A 21,010-nucleotide genomic window follows, 5' to 3' on the forward strand; every position below is an offset into this window, starting at 1 on the left:
GTCTGTCACTGTTTCCATTGTTTCCCCATCTGTTTGCCATGAAGTGATGGGACCGGATGCCATAATCTTAGTTTTTTGAATGTTGAGTTTTAAGCTAGCTTTTTAACTCTCCTCTTTCACTTTCATCAAGATGCTCTTTAGTTCCTCTTTGCTTTCTGTCATAAGGGTGGTGTCACCTGCCGAAAATGGACCCCTTGTTCCCTGGCAGTTTCAACAGGAGTCATTTTGGAGCAGAATCAGGATGAGTATCCAGACCCCACCCAGACTCCTTGACCTGGTGGGAATGCACCTGCTGAGGGATGATGACTTGGCCTTTTCTACTCTGGAGAGTCTGCCCACGGAGCTCTTCCCACCCTTTTCTTGGAAGCCTTCCATGGAAGATGTGTTGAGACCCTGAAAGCAATGGTGCAAACCTGGCCCTTTGGCCACCTGCCTCTGGGGGCCCTGACTGACCTGCTCATGTGGGGCCCTACAAGCTGGAAGCACTCGATGTCCTGCTTGCCCAGAAGGTCTGATCCAGGTGAGTCGGACTCAGGTAACCTGGTAAACTCCTGGGAGTCCCAGGGGACACAGCTGGGTTGAGGGAATGTGGATGAAAAGGGATGGATCAGAGAGTTCTAAGATGGCAATGACAAAGCCTTGTCTTGCTGTGGGAACTACATTTTGGAAGTATAATAGTGACTTTAATGAAGGGTGGCCTGAAAGAATATTCCCCAGCCCAGCTCAGTCATGCTTAGAGTTACTAGAAGTAGAGAATCAGAAAGGCTAAGAGGGCAAAGAGGAAAGTGAGGCAGAGAGGGAAGAAGGCAAGGCAGCTGGTGACATCAGGAATGTTAAGTTACAGCACAGGTGGGCAGTCTGTTATCGCATTGTGAGGCTTTTTTTTTTTTTAACTCTGTGTACCTTTTAATACATCCTAATCAATCTCCTTCTCCCCCTCCGGAGGTGCAAACTGCGGGTGCTAGATTTACAAAACACTGGCCAGAACTTCTGGAGCCTGTGGTCTGGAGCCAGCAGTGATGGGTGCTCAAGCTCACGAACGGCAGTGGCTGAGCCCAGGTCAACGACCAAGCAGCCCTCAACTCCACTGAAGGTTTTTATAGACCTTTGCCTGAAGAAAAGGAGCCTGGACAACTTCCTCACCTACTTCCTTTGGTGGGTGGAGCAGAGAAAGCCTTCCGTCCACCTATGTTGCAAGAAGCTGAAGATCGTGTCAATGCCAATGGACAGTATCGTGAAGGTCCTGAGCATGGTGCAGCTGGACTGTATCCAGGAGGTGCAAGTGAGTTGCACCTGGAATCTGTCCACCCTGGCTACATTTGTTTGCTCCTTTCCTGGATGAGATGAGTAATTTGCAGAGAATCTGTTTCTTCCCCATCCAGGTGTCTGCCTTTAAGAAGCAGGACCAGGATTACCTCCCAGTGCAAATTACCTCCCAGTTCCTGAGGCTGGGCCCCCTCCAGGATCTCCATCTGGAGTCTCCCTCTTTCCTTGAAGGCTGCCTGGACCAGATGCTCAGGTGAGTGTGGGCCACTGACGGGGTAACATTGAGTGTTAGAATGTCAGAAGCGCTGTCTCCTTTGTGCTCTCTCCTAGACTGTGGTGTTCCACACCCCACAAATCAAGGTAGGTAGGGGCTTACACTGATCTAGTGGCTCTTGTGAGACACCCTGCTAGAGATACAGATTAGTGACTGGGAGGTTTGCACCCCAGAGTTGGTAATTTCCTCCTTCTTTGGAGGTGTCTATATTGAAATGATAAAAATAGGTAAGTAAGAAGGACATTGAAGTGGGGAAACTACATCAGATCAGATCAGAGGATTCCTGAAGGGAAGCTCTATGCTCCCAAGGTTGGTGCTCACAATGAACCTGTTCTAAATTCCCTGTCTGTAAAAGGGTGTTTTGTGCTCTAGGTAAGTTAATTGATATATGGGAGAAGCATGGTTCTGCAGATGATGTTAATCAATCTGAGAGGAAAGGATTATAAAAAGTGATAGAAAGATTGCAGACAATGCAGAAATGTGAGCCCTTTTAGACTGGCATCAAATTTCATGTTGTGGGATCTTGTGTAAGTTGTTCCTTCTGCATGCTTCCCTAGAGCCTCACCTGGCCAGAGATACAGGATCTGTAGCTCAACATTGGACTTAATGAAGCTGTACCTGAAACCATTTTAAAATCTCATCTCCCAACACTAATATTCAATGATGTCCACTCTTGATGGAGACTCTCTCTGGATCTCCTCATAGCATGTTCTTGTGATTCCATGATCTTCATTCATCCTCAGAAGGAAGTGGAGTATGTGGTACTCTGCTTGATATATGAGGGGAGAGTGTGTTTCAGACACTGTGAAGTGACTCAGTACCACAGTGAGGTTGACAGCCCTCAGACTAGAATGAGACTGGGCAAATCAGCATATTTACCCTCAAAAGATGATCAGGCGAAACTCAGCCCCGTAGAAACCATTTGTCTATCATCTGTACACAACGTGGCACTCAGTTTCCAAGGACTAAGCATTTGGTTTCTCCCCAGGTGCCTGAAGTCCCCCTTGGACAGCCTGTCCATAAGCAAGTGCTGGCTTACAGAATCAGACTTGACCCACCTGTCCCAGAGCCCAGACATCAGTCAGCTAAAGAGCCTGGATCTGAGCGGTGTCACCATGACTGACTTTAATCCTGAGCTCCTCCCCGTTCTGCTGGAGAGAGTGGCAGCCACCCTCCAGGAACTGGACTTAGATGTGTGTGGGATCACGGACTCCCAGCTGGAGGCCTTCCTGCCTGCCCTGAGCCGCTGCTCCCAGCTCAGGTCCTTCAGCCTGTGTGGGAACCTCCTGTCCACGGCCGTCATGGAGAAGCTGCTGCGACACACCACTGCGCTGCCCTGTTTAAGGCAAGAGCGGTATCCTGCCCCTCAGGAGAGTTACAGACCTCGGGGTGTTCTCCTGGAAGTGAGACTTGCCCAGCTTCGGGCTCAGCTGTTGGAGATTCTGAGAGACTTGGGAAAACCCAGGATCATCTGGATTAGCCTCAGCCCCTGTCCTCACTGTGGTGAGGATGTATGCCATCACATGGAGCCCATCATATACAGCGGTCCTGCCCCTGCCTAGGGGGTTGCCTCTATCAGAAGCTTTCTTCCATGCACCTTGAAATGGAAATCTAGAGCTTGGCGATATCATGAAGGGAATTTAGATCTATGGTTTCAGATATTTGCTCAATGTGAACAAGAAAGGGAAAGATGATAGTGGGGGTGGTTCAGGATTGGAGGGGGATTTGTAGACTCTGGGAGAGGATGGGACTTTTATGGACATATGCTTCTAGAATCTGATATGAACCTGAGTGGATACATGTTGGAGACCCACCTGTTAGAGTTATCCCTGAGAAGATAGTTGTGAAGAAATTGTCAGGAAATATCATATGACATCCCTTATATATGGAATCTAAAAAGAAATGATACAAATGAACTTACTGGCAAAACAGAAAGAGACTCACAGACTTAGAAAGCGAACTCATGGTTGCTGGGGGTATGGGGTGGTTGGGGACTTTAGGAAGGTCATGTACACAGAGCTATATTTACAGTGGATAACCAATGGGAACCTATTGTATAGCACATGGAATTCTGCTCAATGTTATGTGCCAGACTGGATGGGAGGGGGATTTAGGGGAGAATAAGTGAGTGAAGTTGCTTAGTCAAGTCCAACTCTTTGAAACCCCATGGATTGTAGCTCCCAGGTTCCTCCATTCATGGGATTTTCCAGGCAAGAATACTGGAGTGGGTTGCCATTTCCTTCTCCAGGGGGTCTTTCCAACCCAGGGATCATACCTGGGTCTCCTGCACTGCAGGTAGACTCTTTACTGTCTGAGCTACCAGGGGAGAAGGGATACATGTATATGTATGGCTGAGTTCCTTCGCTGTTCACCTAAACTATCACAACACTGTTAATTGGCTGTACTCCAATAAAAATGTTTTTGGTGTTAAAAAAATAAAAATAAAAATAAAATTTTTAAAAAATTTAGAAAATGAGAAATTATCAGGGATAAAGAGATCCTCCAGCTGACATAAATAGGAAGGACATCTAAAATGAAAATGGATAAATGTATAGATATGACTGATTCATTTTGTTGTATAGCAAGAAAATAGTAGGACATTATAAAGCAAATCTACTCCAATAAAAATTAATTAAATAAATAGACACTCATAGAAAACCAACTGCTACCCTCCATGATATATTATTCTGTGTTCAGTTATTGTCTCAACTTTCTCCAGTTACTGATAAAAAAAACAAAGGCACAGTGTTGTCCATGATTCAAAACCTTACCATTCCTATAATTTCTTTATTCTTTCTGGGGCATCTCCTGTGTGTACGTGTGTGTGTGTTTGTGTTTGCTTAGTCAGTCAGTCATGTCTGACTCTATGCAACCCCATGGACTGTAGACAGCCAAGCTCCTCTGTCCATGGAATTCTCCAGGCAAGAACACTGGAGTGGCTTGCCATTTCCTTCTCCAGGGGATCTTCCTGACCCAAGGATCCAACCTTGGTCTCCTGCACTGCAGGCTGATTCTTTACTGTCTGAGCCACCATATAACCCCCCCCTTCCCGCCCCTGGGGCAGCGCTTTCCTCCTTTATTACTTCTGTGACTGTTCAGTGGGGTCAATACACACAAAGGGGAACAAACTCAGTATCCAGTGAAGCATTGGAGTGACAAGCGCTTGGAGGGCTCTCACTGCTGACACAGGCCATGAGCTCGGGTGTGGGTTTCCTTTATGCTTCTACCAGTCAGAGCATAGGTCACAGTTTCTTGCCTTTGTGTGCGCTTCACTTCTAAGGCAAGGTCCTCATTTCTGCAAGATGTTTTCCCCACTGCCAGCAAGGTTGAAACTGGTTTCACCACTTCATGCCTGCCATGGGTGGATAGTATTCCTTATAGATAAAATCGAGTGGTGGGCAGACTTCCAAATTTCTTTTAGAAAAATGCTAGAAAAGCAAAAACATTTAACATGGATTTATTATTTCCATACTGCATTCCAGAATTATATCATTTTAGCTGGTTGGTCACATAAGAATTGGCTGATAATTCCCATTACAATTCCAGTCCCTCCCTATCAGAAAAAGTCAAGGACAGCTTTTCTGGTTATCAGAATGTTCAAAAGTATAACAAATATATGTTACGTATTACATGTAACTCAGAGTCGGCTCTCCCTATCCTTAGTTCATCATCCTCAGATTCAACCAACTGCATATGATATAGACCAAATTCACTCACTGTTAAAAAAAAAATCCTCATCTAAGTGAGTCTGAGCATTTCAACCACATGCTGTTCAAGAGTCACCTGTTTATAGACAGGTGCAGAAAGGCTGATATGATTACAGAAGCTTAACAGTCCCACTGTCTGCTGTCTGTTGCCTAGAGAACTAGAAAAAAACTATGGTTTAATTCAGACCTTAAGTTTGAAAAGCAGTGGAAGTGATGGTTAAGGCTAAAGGCCTGCGAACAAAGGCACCACTTGTGTATGCCCTAGAGTTTCAAGGTTCAGGATACAGAAGCTCCAGTATTCCTGGCCAAGGAGAGAGAGAGGGAGAGCAGTAGCCCTTGTTCCATCAGGCCCCCACAGGATAAGACGATGCCCTCCCACACTGGTGAGGGCTGACCTCTTTACTCACTCTACTGATTCCAGTGCTAATCTCCTCCAGGAATTCCCTTGCAGATTCCCCCAGAATGAATGATTGACCCGAGAACTGGGCACCTCATCTTACAGTGAAGTTGACACATAGATTTAATCTTCACAGGGCGTCTAAACAAAATGCAACCAAATAACGTTTCTCTGCTAAAGATTCAGAGGCTACGAATGCTTATTCTGGGGCAGAAGGGGATATAGGGCTGGGATTATAGCCTTAGGCAGAACTTTGATTTTCCCCTACAATGAAAATAATGATGCACACATTGTTTATGGGATTTTTAGTAGAATCCAGTGATATATTGCTTATTGAGGGCTTGACCCTGAAGTTGTTGAGCAACAGCCTCTTATTATGTAAGAACTTCATAAGGTATATATATATATATTTTTACAATCTTCTTCCTTATAGTGAACAGAATTACTCTTCATCCCTTCAACTTACCCTCTATGGCTGACAACAGTGAGGAAACCAAATCCCAGGGACTGAAACTGGCCTCACATATTTCATGCCATCACCAATGAATCAGGATTCACCCAAGTTGTTCCAGTAGCCAGTGCAGGGGAGCTGGGGGTGGGAGAGCATAGGAGAGACTGGATTCATCTTCAGTGATAGACATTCTGAGCCTCAGGTCTCCTAGGCCTCCTGTTGGTAGATCAGACCCAGAGGACAGAATTCAATTTTGTAATCAGGACAGTATACTTTAGAACTTTCAATAAGTCTTGCTATCCTAGAACTTTTCTTGTGGTCCAGGGGATATGACTCCATGCTGCCAAAGCAGGGGGCACAGGTTCAATCCCTGGTCAGGGAACTAGATTCCAAATCCTGCAGCTAAGGGTTTGTATGCCACAACTAAAAGATCCTTGCACTTCTCAGGTGGCACAGTGGCCAAGAATCCATCTGCCAATGCAGGAGACCCAGATGTGAGTTTGATTTCTGGGTTGGTAAGAACCCTTGGAGAAGGAAATGGCAACCCATTCCAGCATTCTTACCTGGAAAATTCCATGGACAAAGGAGCCTGGTAGGCTACAGTTCATGGGGTGCAAAGGGTTGGACATGACTGAGCACACACACACACACACACACAGGGTCACAAGATCCCAAGAGGGCAACTAAGGCCAGGCACAGCCAAATAGTTAAATAAATAAATATTAAAAAAATTTTATGTCCTGTAAGTGGCATTTGTATATAAATACTTGCACAGAGATTTATATACACAATTTCTCTAAAGGTTATTGAGGTAATGTAGTATTTTTAAGAATGCATGTGGGTAATTTAAAAACGTTTTACTGCTTTGAAGCAAGAAAAAGACAAATGAGGCTTTAAAACTGATTTTGACCATAAATGAACAAGATTTGTTTCTTTAAAAAATATGGATGCCAATAAAATTTGAGCCAGAAGTCTTCCAAGTATATTTTTTAAATATATTATTATATTTTAGAGCAGCTTTAGGTTTACAGTAATATTGAATAGAATGTATAGAAAGTTTTGTGAAAGGAAAAGATCTCCTGCCATTTCAATAAAGAAGAAATGTTGCAGCCATCAGTGATTTCTGGCCTCCAAATGTGAATGAGGGCTCCCAAACCTCCAATCCAGCAGATGTCGCCACTCCCCAGGGTGATTGCTGAGGAGCTGGAGGAATGCAAGAAGCAGCCACCTGCCATATCTGCCACCCCTTAAGGTGAAGGAGGAAACAGGATTTGGCCCCAGAGAGCTGAGGTGCTTATGGTGAGCCCAGAGGCGTCCATCTTCCCATACATACTACGCTAAATTCCTTAACTTTGAAGAGGAAAATTTAAAACTTAACATCCAGCTAGAAATAACCTCATGCCTATTCTGCTTCTGTAACTCAGCTTGCTCCTTGCAAAGTCACTTGTTACATAGTTTCTGGCCTGTCCACCCACACCACAGGGGAACAGAAATTTACAACAATGCTAGGAGCTGAAATTTACCTCACTCCCCCTTGTCCTACTTTTGCAATTACCCAGCAACTATAATCCTGCTTAACTCTTGTTTGTGTAAAGGTCAGGCACCTACCCCCTGCTGTGTCCTAACGGCTGTTCCCACTTGTGGGAAACCCCTAGTTTAGCCTATTGTCAGCTGCTGCTGCTGCTGCTGCTAAGTAGCTTCAGTCGTGACCGACTCTGTGCGACCCCATAGACGGCAGCCGACCAGGCTCCGCCGTCCCTGGGATTCTGCAGGCAAGAACACCGGAGTGGGCTGCCATTTCCTTCTCCTTAACAGTCAGCACTGCCCACTAAAGTCTGATGTCATGCATTGCCTATAAAAACTCTGGGTGTGGTGCTTAGGTTCTGGAAGGTCCTACTTCTGCAACAACTTGACACCTGATTTTTGTTTTTTAACCTCACAATAATCTTTAATGTTCAGACTGCCTGCTCTGTTACAAACTTGTTTATAGCCTCCCTCCACCCCCGCCCACGCCCCACCCTCCCCCAACAGGTTTCTCAGAGCTACTGAAACGGTGTTTGTTTGTGTAAAGGTCAGCCCCCCGTCCCCGCCCCTCCGCTGTGTCCTAACGGCTGTTCCGCTTGTGGGAAACCCCTGCAGCTGCTGCTAAGTCGCGTCAGTCGTGTCCGACTCTGTGCGACCCCATAGACGGCAGCCCACCAGGCTCCCCTGTCCCTGGGATTCTCCAGGCAAGAACACTGGAGTGGGTTGCCATTTCCTTCTCCAGTGCATGAAAGTGAAAAGTGAAGGTGAAGTCGCTCAGTCGTGTCCGACTCTTCGCGACCCCATGGACTGCAGCCCACCAGGCTCCTCCGTCCGTGGGATTTTCCAGGCAAGAGTACTGGAGTGGGGTGCCATTGCCTTCCTTCTCCTGGGAAACCCCAAGTTTAGCCTATTAACAGTCAGCAGTAACCACTAAATTGGACACGACTGAGCTACTTCACTTTCACCTTCAGGCATTGGAGAAGAAAATGGCAACCCACTCCAGTGTTTTTGTCTGGAGAATCCCAGTGATGAGGGAGCCTGGTGGGATGCCGTCTATGGGGTCGCACAGAGTCAGACACGACTGAAGTGACTTAGCAGCAGCAGCAACTGCCCATTAAAGTCTGATGTCATGCACTGCCTATAAAAACTTTGTAACCCCTTTGTTCAGGGCTCAGAGCTGGAAGTGTTAACTCCTCTAAGTCCTCTAGTGTAATAAACCTGAGTTCTCCAGCTCTCTGGGTGTGGTGCTTGGGTTCTGGAAGGTTCTTATTTTACCCATGGACTGTAGCCCACCAGTTTCCTCTGTCCTTTTAATTCTCTAGGCAAGAATACTGGAGTGGGTTGCCATTTCCTTCTCTGGGGTATCTTCCTAGCCCAGGGATCAAACCCAGTTTTCCCTCTTTGCAGGTGGATTCTTTACTGCCTGAGCCACCATGGAAGCCCAGGCTTGGGTCCTAAGTATTCCTGCCAAATAAAATAATTCTCTACTTTCAGGTGGTGACTAATGTTTTAGTTGACAGTTTCCATCTAATTCCTGGAACTCAGGTGAGTGGGTTGGGAAAAGGTCTTGGAAGAGCATGTCATATGACAAAAAAATGCACAACCTCAGACATGAGAAATATGTTTTATTTGGTTACTTTATGGAAGATTAGAACTGTTCAGAAGTTTAAAGGGGAGCCAGAGTACCTAAGATCATTTGCTGAAAAAACATTCAGAAAACATCAAAAGATTACTGCCTATGATTAAAATGATATATCTCAATGATTTTCACACATTTTATAATTATTTTCTCATTTTTCTACTTTTATTTCTTTATTTATTTTGTCTGTACTGATTCTACCTTGCTGAGCACAGCCTTTCTCTTGTTCTGGCAAGCAGGTGCTTCTCTTTAGTTGAAGTGCATTGGCTTCTTATTTTGATTGCTTCTCTCATTGCAGAACATGGGCTCCAGGGCATGTGGGCTTCAGTAGTCATGGCTCCCAGGCTCTAACTGAGTGCTCAGTAGTTGTGGGACATATGTTTAGTTCCTCCACAACATGTGGGATCTTTCCAGACCAGGGATCCAACCTATGTCCCTTGCACTGGCAGGTGGATTCTTAGCCACTGGACCACAGGGGAAGTTCCTTTTCATGCTTTTTTATGTATGGAAAGAGGCAAGAGCCTGGGCTTATTGAAGTCATCCATATGATATGCATCTTAACCTCCACAGGACACCATCTACTTTTCTCCTCCTTGAATTCTTCTCAGAGCACACTGTCTAGGGGGGAGGGCGGCTGCAGTGGATAATGGCCTTTTGGCTGCAACAACCTTTGTTTACTGAAATGGCAACTGAAATATTTGTCTCCAAGGAAAAGCTTAGGAGAAGACCACAAGTGAAACTGAGAGAGAATATCTATTGAGCCCCCTCTAGATGAACCTGTTCACTGGGTTACAGAAGTGAAGCAGGGAAAACATTCTTTGTTTGACCAACATTTTTTCAGGCTCATGGACCTTCTCCTAGAATTATCTGAGAGCTTCCTTGTAAAAATCAGTTTGAACAAGAATTCTAAGTCAGTTCAGCAAGAAATCCCACTCTTGATATCTGATCACGCCAAGAATCTGATCAGAATTCCTCACTATTCTATTCAATAGTCCACTATTAATATCTGGTCCAGATGGGCTGCACTCAGCAAAACATCTATTAGGTTGGTTCAGTCAATATCCTTTGCAGACCTGATATCTCCTCTTAGGAATTTACCAGCCAGGAAATACACTGCTTCTTAACGGTGAGACCCTACCACCTGTATCTGTTGAATTTGGATGACACGAAGTGCTAGGGTATTCTTGTTTCTATTGTCATCGTCGTAAGTAATATTTGATGTCATCTCTTACACCTATGTCTGTCTCTGATTTTCCTTGGACAAAACGCCCTCAGCTGATTACTGCTCAGGCAAGAAGTGCTCTTCCATGTATCTCCCAGATTCTGAAAAATCCAAGAATGATTCACTTGGAGTCTGGCCACTTTTGTAGCTTCCATATTGACCCTCAAGTTTTTTTTTTTTTTCTTTCAGAAAATTAGTTTCAACTTGCCACTTTAAAACAATATTCTTTTTGATCTCATGGTAACTGTGATCCCATAGGAACGTCCCCAGCTTAGATTCTGAAGTTTTCACACTTCCACTAATGTCAGGTGAAGTCTCACAATCAGCCCTTTCCAACATTTAGATTGCCTGATAATTGGAGGGGTATTTCTCATGCCTTCAGCTAATTTTTCACTACTCGGAAATGGGCAGATTCCTTTACTTGGCAAAGACCTTGGTTCACTAGCCTAAGAATGGGAGAAATAGTAGCGATATTTACATTTTAGTAGAGAATAAAAAGTGCCTATACCATTGCTCACCCAGTTTGTCTTCAAAAAACAGAGATGTTTATGATTAACATTATCGCCAATCTAACCCTATTGCAGGTCATTAATGAAAGGGATTGATTACCTAGGATTTAAAATGTATATCGAATAAAATCAAGTATAACTCTACTTCATGTAAAGGCCATTTATACCCATGGGAGGAATGTGGTGAAAGAGATCGTCTGCAAAGTGACCAAGTGAGAGGACCTTTGAAAGAGTCTTCACCTTTGTTACTAGTGGCATAAAAGAATTGTATGGGCATCAAGAGGGGTTGGAGAAAGGCATAGAAATTTCTTGAAGATAAGGCAGGGTCTTCCTTTATATGTCATCCTAAACTTCAAAAAGAACTTCCTTGTGAGGCAGCCCAAATTGGAAGTAATCCCTAGAAGTGGTAGAATATTAAATACCAAACAGAGCTTCTGAATTCAGTGTAGGAAAGGTGTTGGTATTTATGAAGAGAAAATAGAAATTTATTCCTATGCCTAATGGCATCACATTGTTCAGAATCTGTGTCAAACTCAGCTAAGATGTAGAAAACAGTTATTATCTAAATACACTTGGTAAGGGGCCAATAGGATTATGGTTTGGCTTCCAAGACCCCTTGAAAATGGCTGGGACTATTTGCCATCTGGAAAATGTCCTTAGTGAGAAAAAAATCTTAAAGAAAACCTCTTCTGGTAACACCTTCCCCAGGATGACAAGGTTATTTGAGACTGACCCACATTTTTTTCTTCCCTGACTTCAAGTTCCCAAAGAGCTCACAGTGCCCAACTTTGGTGCGTCTAAGTATTGGAAGCGTCTGATCCCATGACTCACACCTCACCTTTTTTCACATTCTTAGACTTAATCTTTTCATGATGTGTGCTGTGCTGATCTCAAATTTCTGGGAAGAAACACCATCTAGGGAAACGCTGTCTGCGCTGAGACACTCTGTTTTATTTTCTAAATGTCACCCAGAAAATGTCTTTAATCTCCCCCCTTCATTAAAAAAAAACCACATTTGTTTTATACTGTTGCAATCATTCATATGGTCCCTTTCGGAATGCCAAGCTCCAAACTGTCCTGACCCACTCTCCCTTCTTACAGAGATTTTGACCTGTCCACCTTAAGAGAAGGCTTGGCTTAAGGCTGGAAGACCAACCAAGTCCCAGAAGCTCTTCCCTTGCTGCCTGAAGAATATCATAGTCTCCTGTGTTTCCTACTGAGTGACAAGTCGTACAGGGAACCCTGTATTTGGTTTCCTTTGGGACATCCCTCTGCTTACATGAGGCTGTTTTCATTCAGGAACATTTGATAATTCTGATGTGGTCAAAGCCCCCCCAACAATGAAACTTTCAACTTTGGAATTTTTCTGTCTAATGTCAAAACTCAATAACTCATTTTTTTAAATAACATTCAGGAATATAATGATGAATATTGATAGAATTCAAATGATATTTGTGCAGTGAATCAATGAGTCTTTAATTTCCCTGCCATCTTTCTGCTTCCTGCATGTATATCTGATTCAATCAACCAGCTAGGAAGAAATGAAGATTCAATCAGGATCAATTCAATGATCACTCTACAATTTAATCAAATATCCCTTTCTGACTGAGTTAGTAGTGGGATAGAGGGGTGATGGGATTAGGAAAACCCATAAAAGTCTCAAAAACTGGAAAAGAAGTGCAGAATTTTCTGGCTCTGGAGATACTGCTAGGTTTTCACAGGGCCTGAGGTCTGAGCAGCCCACCAGCCACATCAGAGCAGTAAGTTTCCAAACTCATATAAGGACACCCCCCCCCCTTTTTTTTAAACCATGGTTGGCTAATTTTGAAGAGTGGCATGTATCTCTGGATGGCAGGGAGAGTTTTTTAAAAATTACTTCTTTGACCACGTTTCAGGTGTTGTTTTGTTTCTCAGTGTAGTTTTGCCTGAATCCCAAACATTTTAATTTGTACTTTGCCTGATATCACTTTTAAATGTTCTGACTAATTAGATATTTTAAATGAAAGCCATCTGTTTATATTTTATTTATTAAAATTTAAAATGATTCTTGTACATAAATATAATTCAGGTTAGGTGCATATCCTTCATTTTTTATCAATAACTTTAATGGCGGTAACTGAAGATAGAGGCTGTGTTGAACCGCATGACCCTCCTCTTCCCATAGATTTAGGGCTCTAAGTCATGGAGCCCTATAAAAATGTTTTGTTTTGTTTTTTTAACAATAAAAATAAATACCAATAAAATAAATAAAAATTGGAGTGAGCTTTCAGGGTCCTTAGTACTCATTTCCAGATGAGACATAAATTAAGCGAAGCAATGGATGGACCTGAAGGGGCTAGTTGTTGCCTTTGTCCTCATCTGTACTTGTGAGATGCTTGTTCCAAATCCAGTAGGGAAAGAGATGTCACTTTGTGCCCCCTGAGCCCACAGTGTAATATGGGCTAAGTGCCTCACTTCCACCTTTGCAAGAGCAGTGACCTTGGCCCTGAGTGGATTCCTTGGAAGGGTAGGGACATAACCTAAGTTGTGCTCATTCTTCGCTGGAAATGTTTGCCTTGTTCCCTGACAGGTTCCACACGATTCCTTTTGGAACAGAGTCAGGATGAGTATGTGGAGTGTTAGGGAAATAAAACAGAAGTAGTCTTGTTCAGGCTTCAGAGGCAAAAGAGCAGAGCAGGCCTCTGACTTTGCTTCTAACCTGCCTGGGCACTGCCCTGATTGGGAGTGACGGCCTGCTGTGATTGCAAGACTTGCAGCACTACAGATCATCGAAAAAGCAAGAGAGATCCAGAAAAACATCTACCTTGGCTTTATTGACTATGCCAAAGTCTTTGACTGTATGGAGCACAACAAACTGTGGAAAATTCTTCAAGAGATGGGAATACTAGACCACCTTACCTGTCTCCTGAGAAATCTGTATGCAGGTCAAGAAGCAAGAGTTAGAACAGAACACGGAACAGCAGACTGGTTCCAAATCAGGAAAGGAGTACATCAAGGTTGTATATTGTCACCCTGCTCATTTAATTTATATGCAGACTATACCATGTGAAATGCCAGCCTGGATGGAGCACAAGCTGGAATCAAGATTGCTGGGAGAAATATCAATAACCTCAGATATGCAGATGACACCACCCTTATGGCAGAAAGTGAAGAAGAACTAAAGAGCCTCTTGATGAAAGTGAAAGAGGAGAGTGAAAAAGTTGGCTTAAAGCTCAACATTCAAATAACTAAGATCATGGCATCCGGTCCCATCACTTCATGACAAGTAGATGGAAAAACAGTAGAAACAGTAAGAGACTTTATTTTTCTGAACTCCAAAATCACTGTAGATGGTGACTGCAGCCATGAAATTAAAAGCCACTTGCTCCTTGGAAGAAAAGCTCTGACCAACCTAGGCAGCATATTAAAAAGCAGAGACATTACTTTGCCAACAAAGGTCCATCTAGTCAAAGCTATGGTTTTTCCTAGTCATGTATGGATGTGAGTTGGACTATAGAAAGAATGCTGAGCACTGAAGAATTTATGCTTTTGAACTGTGGTGTTAGAGAAGACTCTTGAGAGTCCCTTGGACTGCAAGGAGATCAAACGAGTCAATCCTAAAGGACATCAGTCCTGAATATTCATTGGAAGTTCTGATGCTGAAGCTGAATCTCAATACTTTTACCACCTGATGCAAACAACTGATTCATTGGAAAAGACCCTGATGCTGGGAAAGATTGAAGGCAGGAAGAGAAGGTGATGACAGAGGATGAGATGGTTGAATGGCATCACCTACTCGATGGACATGAGTTTGAGCAAGCTTTGGGAGTTGGTGATGGACAGGGGAGACTGGCATGCTGCAATCCATGGAGTCACAAAGAGTCAGACATGACTGAGTGACTGAACTGAACTGGAAGGGGCTTGGCCAACCAAGCCCCAGGCTTAACATTCCAAGATTTACAAGACAAAGCAAACAGCATTAGCAGGAAACCAGACTTACAGTTTGATGATGATTCCATCCTGTGATTATAAGCAGGAACCTTGAACTGCAATTTTGATGTCTCACCCAAGGAGCTAATGCTCTGCTTGTGACCTTTTCCCTATTGAGACTCCAGATGTGCTGTGACAGGGGACTTCCCAGCACTGATTAAGTCTGGATGTTCGTCAAAACCCAGTTTAGTAATGTATCCTCAGCTGTTTCTATTTCTCTTTTCTTTTAATGTTAGTATATTGAAAGTAAGCTAGATAATTCTATAATAAATATTTGTATTATTTATTTGTATATAATGAGTGGTTTATTGTGTTAACAAATTCTTTGAGTATGAGACAAGAGTGAAAAGTGTGGCAACACACAGAGCCCATCCAGACTCCTGGACCTGGCAGGAACAAGCCTGCTGAGGGGTGAGGCCTAAGCCATTTCCACTTTGGAGTTTCTACGCACAGAGCTCTTCTCACCTCTCTTCAGGAAAGTCTTCTATAGGAGATGCATTGAGACCCTGAAGGTCATGGTGCAAGCCTGACCCTTTGTACACCTGCCTCTGGGGAACCTGATGGAGATGCCACATGTGGAGCCTCTTCAGGCAGTACTGGAAGGACTTGATGACCTGCTTGCCCAGAAGGTTCGCTCCAGGTGAGTCTTATGTGAGTAACCTGGTAGAATCCTGGGTGTCCCGGAGGAGATAGCTGGGGTGAGGGAATGTGGATGGGAAGGGATGGACCACCGGGATCTGAAGATGGCAGTGAAGAAGCCTAGAGGCCTTGGATCACTAAGAGAAATATCTTCTGAAAGCTGAAAAAACATTCCCTATCTTCTCCCAGTCCTGCTTAGAGTTACTATAAGTGGAGAATCAGAGAGGAGAAGAGGGGAAAGGGAAATGGAAGAAAGTGAGTCAGAGAGGGAAGAGGACAAGGCGGCCCGTGAAGTTCGGAAGTTACAGCAGAGGAGGGCAGCGTGTAGCCAGATTCTGTGCTGTAGCTTCTTTCTGGGGATTTAATGCATCCCCACCAATCTTCTTTTTCCCTAATAGGAGGTACAAACTATGGGTGCTAGATTTGTGGGACATTGGCCCTAATTTCTGGAGCATGTGGTCTGGAGCCAGCACTCCCAGGTGCACAAGTCAGGAAGAGCACCAGTGGCTGAGTCAAGTCGATGGCAAAGCAGCATGTGGCTCCACTGAGGATTTTCATAGACCTTTCCCTGAAAAAAAAGGACCCTGGACAAATTCCTCACCTACCTTCTCAGGTGGGTGGAGCAGAGAAAAGCTTCCATACACCTGTGCTGTAAGAAGCTGAAGATCTTTGCAATGCCATGGAAAATATCACTAAGGTCCTGAATATGATGCGGCTGGACTGTATCCAGGAGGTGAATGTAAATTGCAGCTGGTGTCTGTCCACCCTGGCCATGTTTGCTCCTTTCCTGGGCCAGGTGAGTAATTTACAGAGGTTCCATCTCTTCCCCATCCACATGTCTGTCTGTGAGAAGCAGGAGCAGTATCACTTTGTCCAAATTACCTCTCAGTTCCTGAGGCTGGGCTACCTCCAGGATCTCCATCTGGAGTCTCCCTCCTTCCTTGAAGGCTGCCTGGACCAATTGCTCAGGTGAAAGTGGACCAACCTCACTGGTTGGGTAACACTGAACATAACATTACAATATCAAAGGCACTGTGTCCTGAAGTGTGGTGCCCCATGACTACACATGTCAAGGTTGGGGGCTAACCTGATATAGTAGCTCTTGAAAGGGACACCCTGCTAGGGAGGTATAGATTATAGACTGAAATGTTTGGATTTGGCACTAGAAGATTGATAACTTTTTCCTTCAGTAAAGGTGTCTATGTCAAATGACTTAAAATATAGAAAATATAAGGACTTTTACATGTGGAAAACACATCAGACCAGAGCATTTCTGAGGAAAATCCTGTGATCACAAGGTTTGTCACCACAATAAGGATGTCTTAATTGATCTCTCTGTAAAAGATTGACTTGTGCTATAGATGAGGTAGTTAATATAAGGGAAAAGCATGATTCAGGAGATGATGTTAATCGAGCTTAGAGAAAAGGGTGATAGAAAGTGATAGAAAATTTGTAGAAGATGCAGGGATGTAAGTGAGCCCCTCTAGATTGGCATCACATTTGATGTTCTGGGATAGTGTAAGTTGCTTCTTTATACACATCTCCCCCGAGCCTCACCTGTCCAGAGATGTAGGCATCTAGAGCCAACAGTGGACTGAAGGAAGCCTTAGCCAAAATTATTTTTCATCCCATCACACAGAGGCAAAAATTAGGGATGTCCACACTTGATTGAGGCTGTGTCAGCCTCTCCTCTGAGCACATTCTAGTGCATTAATTATATTCATTCATCCTCCTAAGGAAGTGGAGTCACGTTGTATACTGCTTGGTAGATGAGGGAGAAAACTTTCAAGGTTCTGTGAATTGACTCAGTTATATAGTGAAGGTGACAGGACTGAGCCTAGGATGAGACTGGGCAATCTGTTTTGACCTTCATCAGATGGTCAGACTTGACATTTGCCCTAAACAAACCATTTGTCTAATCACCTGTAGACATCTGGCACCCAGTTTCCAAGAACTAATTGTTTGGTTTCTCCCCAAGTGCCTAAGACGACCTTGGAAAAACCTCTCAATAACTAACAGCTATCTAGCAGAATCAGACTTGACCCACCTGTCCCAGCGCCCGAACATATCTCAGATAAAAGACCTGGATCTGAGTGGTGTCTGGCTGGTCAACTTTAATCCAGAGTTCCTCCAAGTTCTGTTGGAGAAAGTTGCAGCCACCCTCCAGGAACTGTACTTAGATCAATGTGGGAACAGGGACTCTCAGTTTGAGGCCATCCTGCCTGCCCTGAGCCGCTGCTCACATCTCAAGTCCTTCAACCTAAGTGGGACCTCCTCTCCATGGCTGTCATGGAGAAAATGCTTCAACACACTGCTGTGCTGCCCTGTTTAAGGCAAGAATGTTATCCTGCCCCTCAGGAGAGTTACAGCCCTCAGGGTGTTTCTCTGGAAGGCAGACTTGCCCAGCTTCAGGCTGCACTGATGGAGATTATGAGGAACTTAGTCCAGCCCAAGACCATCAGGATTTTCCTAAGTCCCTGTCCATACCATAGTGATGACATATGTGATCGTGTGGAGCCTATTATATACAGCTGTACTAGCCCCTGCCTAGGTGGTTGCCTCTATCCAAACCTTTCTCTGGGCACTTGGAAACTGGCTTCTAGGACATGGGGATTTCTTAACGTGAAAACATACCTATGGTTTCAGACATTAGTTTAATGTGAATGGGAAAAGGAAAGGTGATGGGAGATTCAGGATTGCAGAGAGAAATATAGACTTGGGGAGGTGATGGGACTTTCTGGGGCATTTATTTATAGCATCAGAAAAAAGAATCTAATTTTTTAGAGCAAACTTGGGATGTACATGTGGCATCATTCCTGGGTGGATGACTGTAAAGAAACAGAAATAGATCTTCAGTGTGTATGGACTGACGCCCTTTCTGATATGACCTGTTTTCTCTGTTCCATCTCAGAAATCTTCAGTTACTGATGAAAGACAGTGAACTGAATTGTCTATGAACTTCAAACCCTACTATTCCCACCAGTTCTCTATTCTGTCTGGGACATCTTTTGCCCCCTTACTTCTGTGATGGCTCAGTGGGTTGACTACACACAACAAGGGAAACATACTCATTCACCATGAACCATTGGAGTGAAGACTCTTGACAGGGTCCTCACTGCTAATTCAGGCCGTGAACCTGGACATGAGCAGTTCTCATTGTTCTCCTAGTGATTCCACATAGGTCTCAGTTTCTCCTTCTGTGCTGAGACATGGCTTCACTTCACAAGTCAAGACTCAGTTCTGGAAGGTATCATCTATTTGCAGATGAGCCAGGACCCCTTGTCCTTACAACCCATGCCTATCATGAGTGTGCAGTTGTGACCAGTAAAGACATCCATTTCCTTTTGTATTAATACTTAAATCATAGAGGTGCATCACTTGGTTTTAGTATTTCTAAGTCACATTAAGAAATTGCATCCTTTTATATGTTAGGTCATGTCATTGAGAGATGTACTTTATTCCCATAATACCTACTATCTCTTCCTATCAGGAAGCCTGTTTTATCATCCACATATTAGCCTGTATAAAAAACTCCCTCTATTTATACCTTATAACTCATAGTCAACTCTCCCTACCTTTGGTTCCACATCCTGAGATTTAAGCACCTGTAGGTGGGGTAGTGCTACGTTTACTATAGAAAAATGTCCATGAGTAAGAGAATCAGAGCAGTTCCATGGCACGTTGGCCAAGAGTGATCTGTATATGTAGATATGTATTAGAAGGGATTATTGTGGGAACGGGTTCAAAGGGGCTACAGAGATGGAGAAGTCCCATGGTCTGCTCTCTGTAAGTGAGAGAACCAGGAAATCCAGTTTTATAACTCAGGCCAGTACTCAGGGCTGAAAATGGGGGAAGCTGGTGATATAACTCGAAGTGCGAGGGTAAAGTCTTGAGGACCAGGGGACCACTTATGTAAGCCACAGTCTCAAGTCTCAAGAGCCAGAAGCTGCTATGTTCATGGGGAAGAAGAGAAAGAGGGAGAAAAGATAGTATCTTGTTCCATTCAGGCCCCCAGGCATTGAATGAAGCCCCATCACATTGGTGAGGGCAGATCCCTTCACACAATTGATGGATTCAAATGATAATCTTTCCCAGAATCACCATCTCAGAAATGCCCAGAGTCAATGTCCCATAAAATTAACTAGCACAGTGTCCGTAAACAAGGGCACCCGAATGAAGGCTCCTTGCTGAGGATTCAGGGGCTGGTATTGTTGGTCTGGGGATGGAGGGGGATCTAAGCCACAGGTACAGCTTCTATAAAATGAAGGTAATGATGCACACAGGCATACGGGGATCCTGTAGGATCAATGAGATGATGCACATTGACCTTTGCCCCAGGTTTGGCATAGAGAAGGAGGTTCAATAAATGGGTTGTTTCCTTCTTTTCCCCTGCCAGCAGACACCCCTAGGATTCTTCATTCCTCAAGATTACCCTTTATTCCTTCAACGGAAAGGAATGAAAAAGGACTTAGCATTTATATGAGGCCATGAATAAATCATGGGCCTCCCGGTGGCACTAATGGTAAAGAACCTACCTGCCAATGCAGGAGACCTAAGATAGGTGTGATCCCTGGGTCAGGAAGATCCTCTGGAGGAGGGCATGGCAACCCACTGAAGTATTCTTCCCTGGAGAATCCCATGGACAGAGGAGCCTGGGGGGCTACAGGTAACATGCATGTGTTTGTATGGATAGAATGTTTCAAATCCTTTGGAAGGATACCAAGGAGTGAAACTGCTGAGTTGTAGGATAACAGTATGTATTAAAAATATTTTTTTCTCAACAATCTCCCCAGTTAGGCAGACATTGTCCCGTAAAGGGTAAGAACGGTGTCTCTATCACCCCGTGGTCCCATAACTGACCACAGATCCTGACAGGGCAGTAAATGATTATAATAAATGCATGGTCCATGGAAAAATTTATCATTAGTTTATAGTCAAATATTATTTTTCATTATAAAGTCAATGTGGGGAAAATCAACATTATATTATCAGCTGATAATAATATAAAAATACAGGATATAGAAGAAATAACACTTGACTTGACTTGTGATCAATACATATTTTCATGTAAATTACCTACAACCTGAAATAATGAGTGAACATTATAGTCATAGGGAATTTTCTGTTAAGAGTGGATTACATTATAAAGTCAGTCATATCACCTGTATTTTACTTTAACCTAGTATATACAGCACCAACTTCTTACTGTGTGCTGTGTGATTTTTCAAGAAAAAACAAAAAAAATCATGAGCCTGTAAATACCTTCCACCTTCCTGTACACTCTTTCTATCCCTTTCATGTGTGTCTGAATCAGTTCAGGCTATTATAACAATATCATGGATTGAGGGGCTTAAACAAACAAAATTTACATCTTCCAATTCTGGAGGTTGAAAGTCTGCGATCCAAGAGGCAG

General features: G+C 43.8%; 1 pseudogene; it reads left to right on the top strand.

The window, feature by feature from the left end:
- The first annotated feature begins 241 nt into the window (after window positions 1–241).
- Window positions 242–3,102, top strand: LOC129550953 (PRAME family member 12-like; annotated as a pseudogene).
- Window positions 3,103–21,010: the final 17,908 nt, after the last annotated feature.

The sequence above is a fragment of the Moschus berezovskii genome, chromosome 17 (assembly GCF_049115385.1).
Source record: "Moschus berezovskii isolate FMDL1 chromosome 17, NW_MosBer_1.0, whole genome shotgun sequence".
Taxonomy (NCBI): Eukaryota; Metazoa; Chordata; class Mammalia; order Artiodactyla; family Moschidae; genus Moschus; species Moschus berezovskii.